Genomic DNA, 10,611 nt, shown 5'->3' on the forward strand with positions numbered 1-10,611 from the left:
ATGGGTTGGAAGATACTTCTCTCGTCAATCATCTTGAAAAATCGTATACTTAAAATATGGAAATCAACCAATCCATCGTTAACACAATGGAAAGGTTTATTATCTAAATGTTGAAAGTGCGTGGGCAACAGAGATAAACAAAATGGTGCAGTTTGAGGCAATGTGGCGGAGAGTGATGCGGGCGCTGGAGATGGTGGTGTGAGCAGGTGTGTCTGGGCAGGTGTGACGTCGTTGATGTTTGTGTGTGTCTGTATGCTGTCGTTTGTATGTGTATGTTTTGTATGGTCAAAATAAAAAATCATGCATCTTAATTTGCTATATCATTGTTGTACTGTTTTCAATAGGTCACCAGACGATGCAGACAGGTCCCAGAACAGCCTGTTTTAATGGCGGACCATCCTGGCCTTTACCCTGACTGCCGTCTATTCATTGCAGAATGCATTGATTATCTACTGTATAGGGCAGACTTACACAGTAAGTCATACTTACTCTTAGGCCTCTGAGATGACGTGGCACATGGTAAAATCTCCAGTATAATCACTCAGTATAATCTCAAAGTCTATTTTGATGATACTGAAGAATTTATCCAATGACTTGAATTACACATTTGGAATATAATTGTTGTTGAAAGGTTTTCATTCTTCATAAATTCTCATCAGTTATTTACATAACACAATAAACCGATTGTAAACACGATTATAATGAAAGTCAGAATCATGGCATGTAAGTATCTTTTCAAGTTATTGTTTTACAACCTCAAAGGAGGTAGAGAGAGAGAGAGAGACACAGCTGCTTGTGAGCTCTCACATTTTTCAACATGTTTTTTACAAAAAGATAGATTTGGAGTTGGATTTTTCAGCAGGAACATCTCCTGGATGCTACGCTTCACAGCATAACCTTCAATCCAGATCAAAACTCCAAACCTACAACCTAATTTTGGGCAAAATTACCTGGAAGGATTAATACACCATCCAACCTGGAACTGAGACAGACCAGACAGACCAGATACAACTTCAATTAGCACTGAGGTGTGAAGTAAGAGGTTTTTTATCTTTCAAAAATGTTATTTTACTAGTCAGGTCAGTTAAGAACAAATTCTTATTTTCAATGACAGCCTAGGAATAGTGGGTTAACTGCCCTGTTCAGGGGTAGAACAACAGATTTTTACCTTGTCAGCTCAGGGATTTGATCTTGCAACCTTTCAGTTACTAGTCCAATGCTCTAACCACCTGGCTACCTGCCGCCTCAGGTGTCAAAGTCTTTGAGTCCAATAAACGGCGACCCTCCACTGGCATTTTCTCCAAGAAATCTGCCTCCCGAAATAAAAGCTTCTCCCAAGTTGGTGTGACACCTACTCCCGTTGCCTGCTGCACTGCTGCTTGGATTCCACCTGGCGATCTGTTCACCATCTGCCCTGGCCTGGCTCTCCCTGTCTGGTACAGGTACCCCCACCACATTCCACACTCCCCCCTTTCTCCCGAGCTTTCACTTGCCTCCAGCTCACAGGCACTGTTGGGGCGAGTGACTCTGAACTTACAATGGCTAGACCCAAGTCGTTATATATTATTTTCTTGTGCATTTTGAGATTTTGCTCTTTGCCTCATGACTCCTGCAAGCTTTGTTGACTATGAACTTTCTTGTTTACCCAACCGTGTGTAACGGCTGTCGGGAGAGAGAGTAGACCAAGGCGCAGCGGAGTTAGTGTTCATCATGATTTTAATTAACGTAAGAACACTATACACAACTGAACAAAAACACGACAGCAAAACAGTCCTGTTAGGAAATAATCTAACAGAAACAATTACCCACAAAACCCCAACGGAAAAACAGGCACTTATGTGTGACTCCCAATCAGCAACAACCAACAACAGCTGTGCCTGATTGGAAGCCACACGGCCAAAATCAATGAAACAGACAACATAGAAAATGAACATAGAATGCCCACCCAATGTAACACCCTGGCCTAACCAAAATAAAGAACAAAAACCCCTCTCTATGGCCAGGGCGTTACACTGTGGGACAGACTATGTTTATTCCCACACTCAGGATTGTTCCCACACTCAGGACTCTCTATTGGTTACACTGACTTTTGGCCTCCCATCCTATTCTAACCACCTCTCACCGGCTTTGTATTCATGTTACCTGATGAAATTACTGTATAATATTATCTTGCTGCCATCTAATGCACATTCAAATGTCATAAATCAACACTGCAGAGCTCTCCCTGTCCTGTGCCGTGCCTTGATTGTATTACTCTTGATGATATCTGGATATGTGCACGTACACCCTGGCCCATCTACTGTTGCTAGCCCCAATTCTGCTCTGATATCTGTTTCACTGATTTCTGCTCTCGTAAAAGCCTGGGTTTTTGCACATTAACACTAGAAGCTTATTACCTAAAATGGATCAATTGAAAGTGTGAGTTCACAGCTCCAATCCAGATGTGTTGGTCATTACTGAGACATGGTTAAGAAAGATTGTTTTGAATACTGATGTTAACCTTTCTGGTTATAACCTTTTTCGGCAAGACAGATCTTCCAAAGGTGGTGGAGTGGCAATCATTACCAAGGGAACACCTTCAGTGTTCGGTTGTCTCCACCAAGTCTGTCCCCAAACAATTTGATTTGCTGGTTTTAAGCATTAAACTTTCAAATAGCTCTTTGTTGACTGTTGCTGGGTGTTATCGTCCTCCATCAGCACCGGCCTGTACCCTACCTGCCCTCAACTCTGTCCTGGCCCCTTATACTAAGTCTGAATTTGTCCTGCTAGGTGACCTAAACTGGGACATGCTTAAACCACCTGACCAAGTTCTAAAGCAATGGGACTCCCTAAATCTTTCTCAGATTATTGCCAATCCCACAAGGTATGACTCCAGAAAAGGCTACTTTCCTCGATGTTACAGTATCCTCACAAATAATCCTGATAGGTTTCAGTCTGGTGTTTTCTGTAATGACCTTAGTGATCACTGTTTTACAGCCTGTGTTCGTAATGGCTGCTCAGTGAAACGACCTGTCCTGATTTGTCATAGACGCTTGCTAAAGAACTTCAATGAGCAAGCCTTCCTTCATGACCTGGCCTCTGTAAATTGGTAAAGAATCAGCTTGATCCCCTCTGTCAAAGACACTTGGACCTTCTTTTTTTATATTTTCAGTGATATTGTTAACAAACACGCCCCCATAAAGAAAATGAGAATTAAAAACAGGTTCAGCCCCTGGTTCGACCGTGATCTTGTTAATTCACCTCAAGAATTGCATTTGGCGAAAGGCACACGCTCAGGCTGACTGGCTCTCGTTCACGCAAATGAGAAATAAGTGCACTCAGGCTATCCAGAAGGCCAAAGTTAGTTACTTTAAGGAGCAGTTCTCTCTCTATGGGTCTAACACCAAGAAGTTCTGGAAAACGGTTAAAGACCTGGAGAATAAACAGTCCTCCTCACAGCTGCCCATGTCCTTTAAAGTTGATGATTTGGTTGTTACTGAAAAGAAGCACATTGCTGAGCTTTTTAATCACCACTTCATTAAGTCAGGATTCCTATTTGACTCAGCCATGCATCCTTGACCGTCCAACATTTCCTCATCACCCACCCCTTCTAATGCAACTAGCCCCGATGCTCCTCCCTCTTTTCCCCCTGCCCCGCTACAAAGTTTCTCCCTGCAGGCGGTCACTGAGTCCGAGGTGCTAAAGGAGCTCCTTAAACTTGACCCCAAAAAAACATCTGGGCCAGATGGTTTAGACCCTTTCTTCTTTAAGGTTGCTGCCCCTATAATTGCCAAGCCTATCTCTGACCTTTTTAACCTGTCTCTCCTCTCTGGGGAGGTTCCCATTGCTTGGAAGGCAGCCACGGTTCATCCTTTATTTAAAGGGGGAGATCAAGCTAATCCTAACTGTTATAGGCCTATTTATATTTTGCCCTGTTTATCAAAAGTGTTGGAAAATCTTGTCAATAATCATCTGACTGGCTTTCTTAATGTCTATAGTATTTTCTCTGGTATACAATCTGGATTCCGCTGAGGTTATGGATGTGTCACTGCAACATTAAAGGTCCTCAATCATGTCACCATTGCCCATGATTCTAACCAATGTTGTGCTGCTATTTTTATTGACTTGGCCAAAGCTTTTGACATGGTAGAACATTTCGTTCTTGTGGGCCAGCTAAGGAGTATTGGTGTCTCTGAGGGGTCTTTGGGCTGGTTTGCTAACTACCTCTCTCAAAGAGTGCAGTGTATAAAGTCAGAACATCTGCTGTCTCAGCCACTGCCTGTCACCAAGGGTGTACCTCAAGGCTCGATCCTAGGCCCCACGCTCTTCTCAATTTACATCAACAACATAGCTCAGGCAGTAGGAAGCTTTCTCATCCATTTATATGCAGATGATACAGTCTTATACTCAGCTGGCCTTTCCCCAGATTTTGTGTTAAACACTCTACAACAAAGCTTTCTTAGTGTCCAAAAAGCTTTCTCTGCCCTTAACCTTGTTCTGAACACCTCCAAAACAAAGGTAATGTGGTTGGGTAAGAAGAATGCCCCTCTCCCCACAGGTGTGATTACTACCTCTGAGGGTTTAGAGCTTGAGGTAGTCACCTCATACAAGTACTTGGGAGTATGGCTAGACGGTACACTGTCCTTCTCTCAGCATATATCAAAGCTACAGGCTAAAGTTAAATCTAGACTTGGTTTCCTCTGTCATAATCGCTCCTCTTTCACCCCAGTTGCCAAACTAACCCTGATTCAGATGACCATCCTACCCATGCTAGATTACGGAGACATAATTTATAGGTCGAAAGGTAAGGGTGTTCTCGAGCGGCTAGATGTTCTTTACCATTCGGCCATCAGATTTGCCACCAATGCTCCTTATAGGACACATCACTGCACTCTATACTCTTCTGTAAACTGGTCATCTCTGTATACCCATCGCAAGACCCACTGGTTGATGCTTATTTATGAAACCCTCTTAGGCCTCACTCCCCCTTACCTGAGATATCTACTGCAGCCCTCATCCTCCACATACAACACTCGTTCTGCCAGTCACATTCTGTTAAAGGTCCCCAAAGCACACACATCCCTGGGTCACTCGTCTTTTCAGTTCATCTAGCGACTGGAACGAGCTGCACAAACACTCAAACTGGACAGTTTTATCTCAATCTCTTCATTCAAAGACTCAATCATGGACACTCTTACTGACAGTTGTGGCTGCTTTGCGTGATGTATTGTTGTCTCTACCTTCTTGCCCTTTGTGCTGTTGTCTGTGCCCAATAATGTTTGAACCCTGTTTTGTGCTCCTACCATGTTGTTCTGCTGCCATGTTGTGTTGCTACCATGTTGTTTTCATGTTGTGTTGCTACCATGCTGTGTTGCCATGTGTTGCTGCCATGCTATGTTGTTGTCTTAGGTCTCTCTTTATGTACTGTTGTGTTGTATCTCTTGTCGTGATATGTGTTTTGTCCTATATTTTTTATATAATTTATTTTTAGTTTTAATCACAGCCCCCGTCCCTGCAGGAGGCCTTTTGCCTTTTGGTAGGCCGTCATTGTAAATAAGAATTTGTTCTTAACTGACTTGCCTAGTCAAACTCTGGAAGGCTGTGAGAGGAAAAAAGATCATGGTGAAAGTAATAGGGTGTTAGCTAAACATAATCGGATAGGAGGTATAGTGCAGCAACAGAGAAGTCATTTTTTATTTATTTTATTTATTTCACCTTTATTTAACCAGGTAGGCAAGTTGAGAACAAGTTCTCATTTACAATTGCGACCTGGCCAAGATAAAGCAAAGCAGTTCGACAACATACAAAAACACAGAGTTACACATGGAGTAAAACAATATACAATCAATGATGCAGTAGAAAAAAATAAGACTATATACAATGTGAGCAAATGATGTGAGATAAGGGAGGTAAAGGCAAAAAAATGCCATGGTGGCAAAGTAAATAAAGTATGGCAAGAAAAACACTGGAATGGTAGATTTGTAGTTTGAAGAAAGTTAAAAGTTAAAATATAAATAATATGGTGCAAAGGAGCAAAATAAATAAAATAAATAAATACAGTAGGGGAAGAGGTAGAAGTTTGGGCTAAATTAAAGATGGGCTATGTACAGGTGCAGAGATCTGTGAGCTGCTCTGACAGCTGGTGCTTAAAGCTAGTGAGGGAGATAAGTGTTTCCAGTTTTAGAGATTTTTGTAGTTCGTTCCAGTCATTGGCAGCTGAGAACTGGAAGGAGAGACGACCAAAGGAGGAGTTGGCTTTAGGGGTGACCAGAGAGATATACCTGCTGGAGCGCGTGCTACAGGTGGGTGCTGCTATGGTGACCAGTGAGCGGAGATAAGGGGGGACTTTACCTAGCAGGGTCTTGTAGATGACCTGGAGCCAATGTGTTTGGCGACGATTATGAAGTGAAGGCCAGCCAATGAGAGCATACAGGTCGCAGTGGTGGGTTGTATATGGGGCTTTGGTGACAAAACGGATGGCACTGTGATAGACTGCATCCAGCTTGTTGAGTAGGGTATTGGAGGCTATTTTGTAAATGACATCGCCGAAGTCGAGGATTGGTGGTATAAAGTATGAAAGTATTGATGGTATAAAGTACAAAAAAGTTGTGTTTTTCTTTACAATTGTCATCACCAGCTACGCTAACACTGACTTTACTATACACAACTGTAATCTCATCCCTTGACAGGAAAAGTGGAAGTTACACTATTACACACGTATTGCACACACAATTACACATTCGCTTCTCACCAAGAACTTGTTTGGCGTAATCTGTTGTGATATGTAATGGTTGGGGTGAAAATCTACCAGAGAATAGATCTCTAGGATGAATGGTGACCACTGCCCCTACACACACTACTAATGTGTCTTCAAATAGTCATACAGTCAAACACAGATAGATGTAGGCCCTACCTATTGACAATTCCTACTCATTGGTTATAGGGCATGGTTTAACCACTACACTCTGAAAAAAAGTAATAGGACATGGGGGATGTGCTGCCAGGACTTGGTGTGGGTGAGAAGTTGGGTTGCAGAGTTTGGAACTATTTGGAGTTTCAATTATGCTATTTAGGCCTACATAGCATTTGCAAATTCATTAACAGCTATTATTTCAATTCAAGCCTGGATTCAACAAAAAATAGACAATATATATAGGCCTATGGTTTCAAGCTCTGGTTGATTTGAAATGTAATGATATTTAATGAATCATTAGTTAATAATTTAGTTAATAATTGATATGTTGGAATCACGTCTCCATCTCAACCAAACATCAAAGTTAAAGAATATGACGAAATAAAATCAAACTTTTTTTAGAGTGCATTTATTTTGATTTGATTTAGTCCTATTCTTTAACTTTGATTTTTGATTGAGATGGAGAGGTGAATCCAACACATAAATTGTTAATTTGTAAACAAACTGGAATTAAAGCCAGACTAAGTCAGTGACACAGATGGAACTATCCATGCAGAAAATGTTGATATTTAGTTGTGTTGACAACCAAAACAATTCAATATCACTTTTCAAATACATTAAATAGACTATTAAGTTGTCGACAAGTTTACAAATTATTTTTCATTTCACCTTTATTTAACTAGGCAAGTCAGTTAAGAACAAATTGTTATTTACAATGACGGCCTAGGAACAGTGGGTTAACTGCCTTGTTCAGGGGCAGAACGACAGATTTTTACTTTGTCATTGTCACGGTTGTCGTAAGATGAAGCGAACCAAAGTGCAGCGTGATTATCGTTCCACATATTTTATTGAACTGTGAAACTATGCAATACATACAAATGAACTGAAAAAAATATAAAAAAACGTGACGAAGAGTTACAACATACACTTACTCACAAACAATCTCCCACAAACCCAGGTGGGAAAAACACCTACTTAAGTATGATCTCCAATTAGAGACAACGATGACCAGCTGCCTCTAATTGGAGATCATCCCAAACAAAACCCAACATGGAAATACAAAACATAACATAGAAAATCTAAACTAGAAAAAAAAACTGTCACGCCCTGACCTACTCTACCATAGAAAATAACAGCTTTCTATGGTCAGGACGTGACAGTCATGTTGGATTCATGTCTCCAAATCAACCAAAAAATGTAAAGAATGACCAAAGAATGTCTTATATTTCAGTCTTTTGTTATGCAAAATGTAATATTGGTATGCAAACTCAAAACATCAGGTGTGGGGGTGGGGTGGGGGAGCAATGCAAATAATCTGGGTAGACATTTGATTAGATGTTCATGAGTCACATGGCTTTGGAGTAGAAGCTGTTTAGAAGCCTTTTGGACCTAGACTTGGCACTCCAGTACCGCTTGCCATGTGGTAGCAGAGAGAACAGTCTATGACTCGGGTGGCTGGAGTCTTTGACAATTTTTAGGGCCTTCCTCTAACACCAACTGGAATAGAGGTCCTGGACGGTAGGAAGCTTGGCCCTGGTGATGTACTGGGCCATACGCACTACTCTGCCTTGCCATACTGCCTGCCATACCAGGCAGTGATGCAACCTGTCAGGATGCTCTCGATGGTGCAGCTGTAGAACCTTTTGAAGATCTGAGGACCCATGCCAAATCTTTTCAGTTTCCTGAGGGGGAATAGGTTTTGTCGTGCCCTCTTCACGACTATCTTGGTGTGCTTGGACCATGTTAGTTTGTTGGTGATGTGGACGCCAAGGAACTTGAAGCTGTCAAACTGCTTCACTACAGCCTCAGTCGATGAGAATGGGGGTGTGCTTGGTCCTCCTTTTCCTGTACTCCACAATCATCTCTGTTGTCTTGATCACGTTGAGGGAGAGGTTGTTGTCCTTGCACCACATGGTCAGGTCTCTGACCTCCTCCCTATAGGGTGTCTCGTCGTTGATCAGGCCTACCACTGTTGTGTCATCAGCGAACTTAATGATGGTGTTGAAGAAGTTGTGCCTGGCCGTGCAGTCATGAGTGAACAGGGAGTACACCCCTGATGGGCCCCCGTGTTGAGGATCAGCATGGCGGATGTGTTGTTACCTACCCTTACCACCTGGGGGCGGCCCGTCAGGATGTCCAGGATCCAGTTGCAGAGGGAGGTGTTTAGTCCCAGGGTCCTTAGCTTAGTGATGAGCTTTGAGGGCACTATGGTGTTGAACGCTGAGCTGTAGTCAATGAATAGCATTCTCACATAGGTGTTCCTTTTGTCCAGGTGGGAAAGGGCAGTGTGGAGTGCAATAGAGATTGCATCATCTGTGGATCTGTTGGGATGGTATGCAAATTGGAGTGGGTCTATGGTTTCTGGGATAATGGTGTTGATGTGAGCCATGAACAGCCTTTCAAAGCACTTCATGGCTACAGACGTGAGTGCTACAGGTCGGTTGTCCTTTAGGCAGGTTACCTTAGAGCTCTTGGGCAGAGGAACTATGGTGGTCTGCTTGAAACATGTTGGTATTACAGACTCAGACAGGGAAAGGTTGAAAATGTCAGTGAAGACACTTGCCAGTTGGTCAGCGCATGCTCGGAGTACACGTCCTGGTAATCCGTCTGGCCCTGCGGCCTTGTGAATGTTGACATGTTTAAAGGTCTTATTCACATCAGCTGGGGAGAGCGTGATCACACAGTTGTCTGGAACAGCTGATGCTCTCATGCATGTTTCAGTGTTACTTACCTCGAAGTGAGCATAGAAGTCAGTTAGCTCATCTGGTAGGCTCGTGTCACTGGGCAGCTCTTGGCTGTGCTTCCCTTTGTAGTCTTTAATAGTTTGCAAGCCCTGCCACATACGACGCACGTCGGCGTCGGTGTAGTGAGCATGTATACTGTGTGTGTGAGATGTATACTTTTGTTTCAAAGTAGATTTGTTTAAGACTATCAAGAAACACTCCGTGTGACCCTGATTTATCCCACTGCAGTAAAGGATTTTAAACAAGTGGATCAGAAGGAACTAAATCCTAAATGTTGATATTTGGTCAACCAAACACAATTCAATATTACTTTTGTAATACAGTAAATAGCCTAAGGCTATCTTACAAACTAATGTAACATTCAACCTTAAAATGAGTAACACATCCATGGCCACATTTTGAGGTTACTATAACTACTGAAGAAAAATAGAAACGCAACATGTAACAATTTAAATATTTTACTAAGGTATAGTTTATATATGGTAATCAGTCAATTTAAATATATTCATTAGGCCCTAATCTCTGGATTTCACATGACTGGGCAGGGGCTAAATCAATCAGAATGGGTTTTTCCCCAGAAAAGGGCTTTATTACAGACAGAAATCCTCCGCAGTTTCATCAGCTCTCCGGGTGGCTGTTCTCAGACGATCCTGCAGGTGAGGAAGCCGGATGTGGAGGTCCTGGGCTGACGTGGTTACACGTGGTCTGTGGTTTTTAGTCCGGTTGGACGTACTGACAAATTCTGTAAAATGACATTGGTAGAGCTTATGGTAGAGACACTAACATTCAATTCTCTGGCAATAGCTCTGGTGGACATTCCTGCAGTCAGCAAGCCTCAAAACTTGAGACATCTGTGGTATTGTGTTGTGTGACAAAACTGCACATTTTAGAGTGGCCTTTTATTGTCCCCAGCACAAGGCACACCTGTGTAATGATCATGCTGTTTAATCAGCTTCTTGATTTGCCACACCTGTC

Source organism: Salmo trutta, chromosome 38 (genome assembly GCF_901001165.1).
Source record: "Salmo trutta chromosome 38, fSalTru1.1, whole genome shotgun sequence".
NCBI classification, from domain to species: Eukaryota; Metazoa; Chordata; class Actinopteri; order Salmoniformes; family Salmonidae; genus Salmo; species Salmo trutta.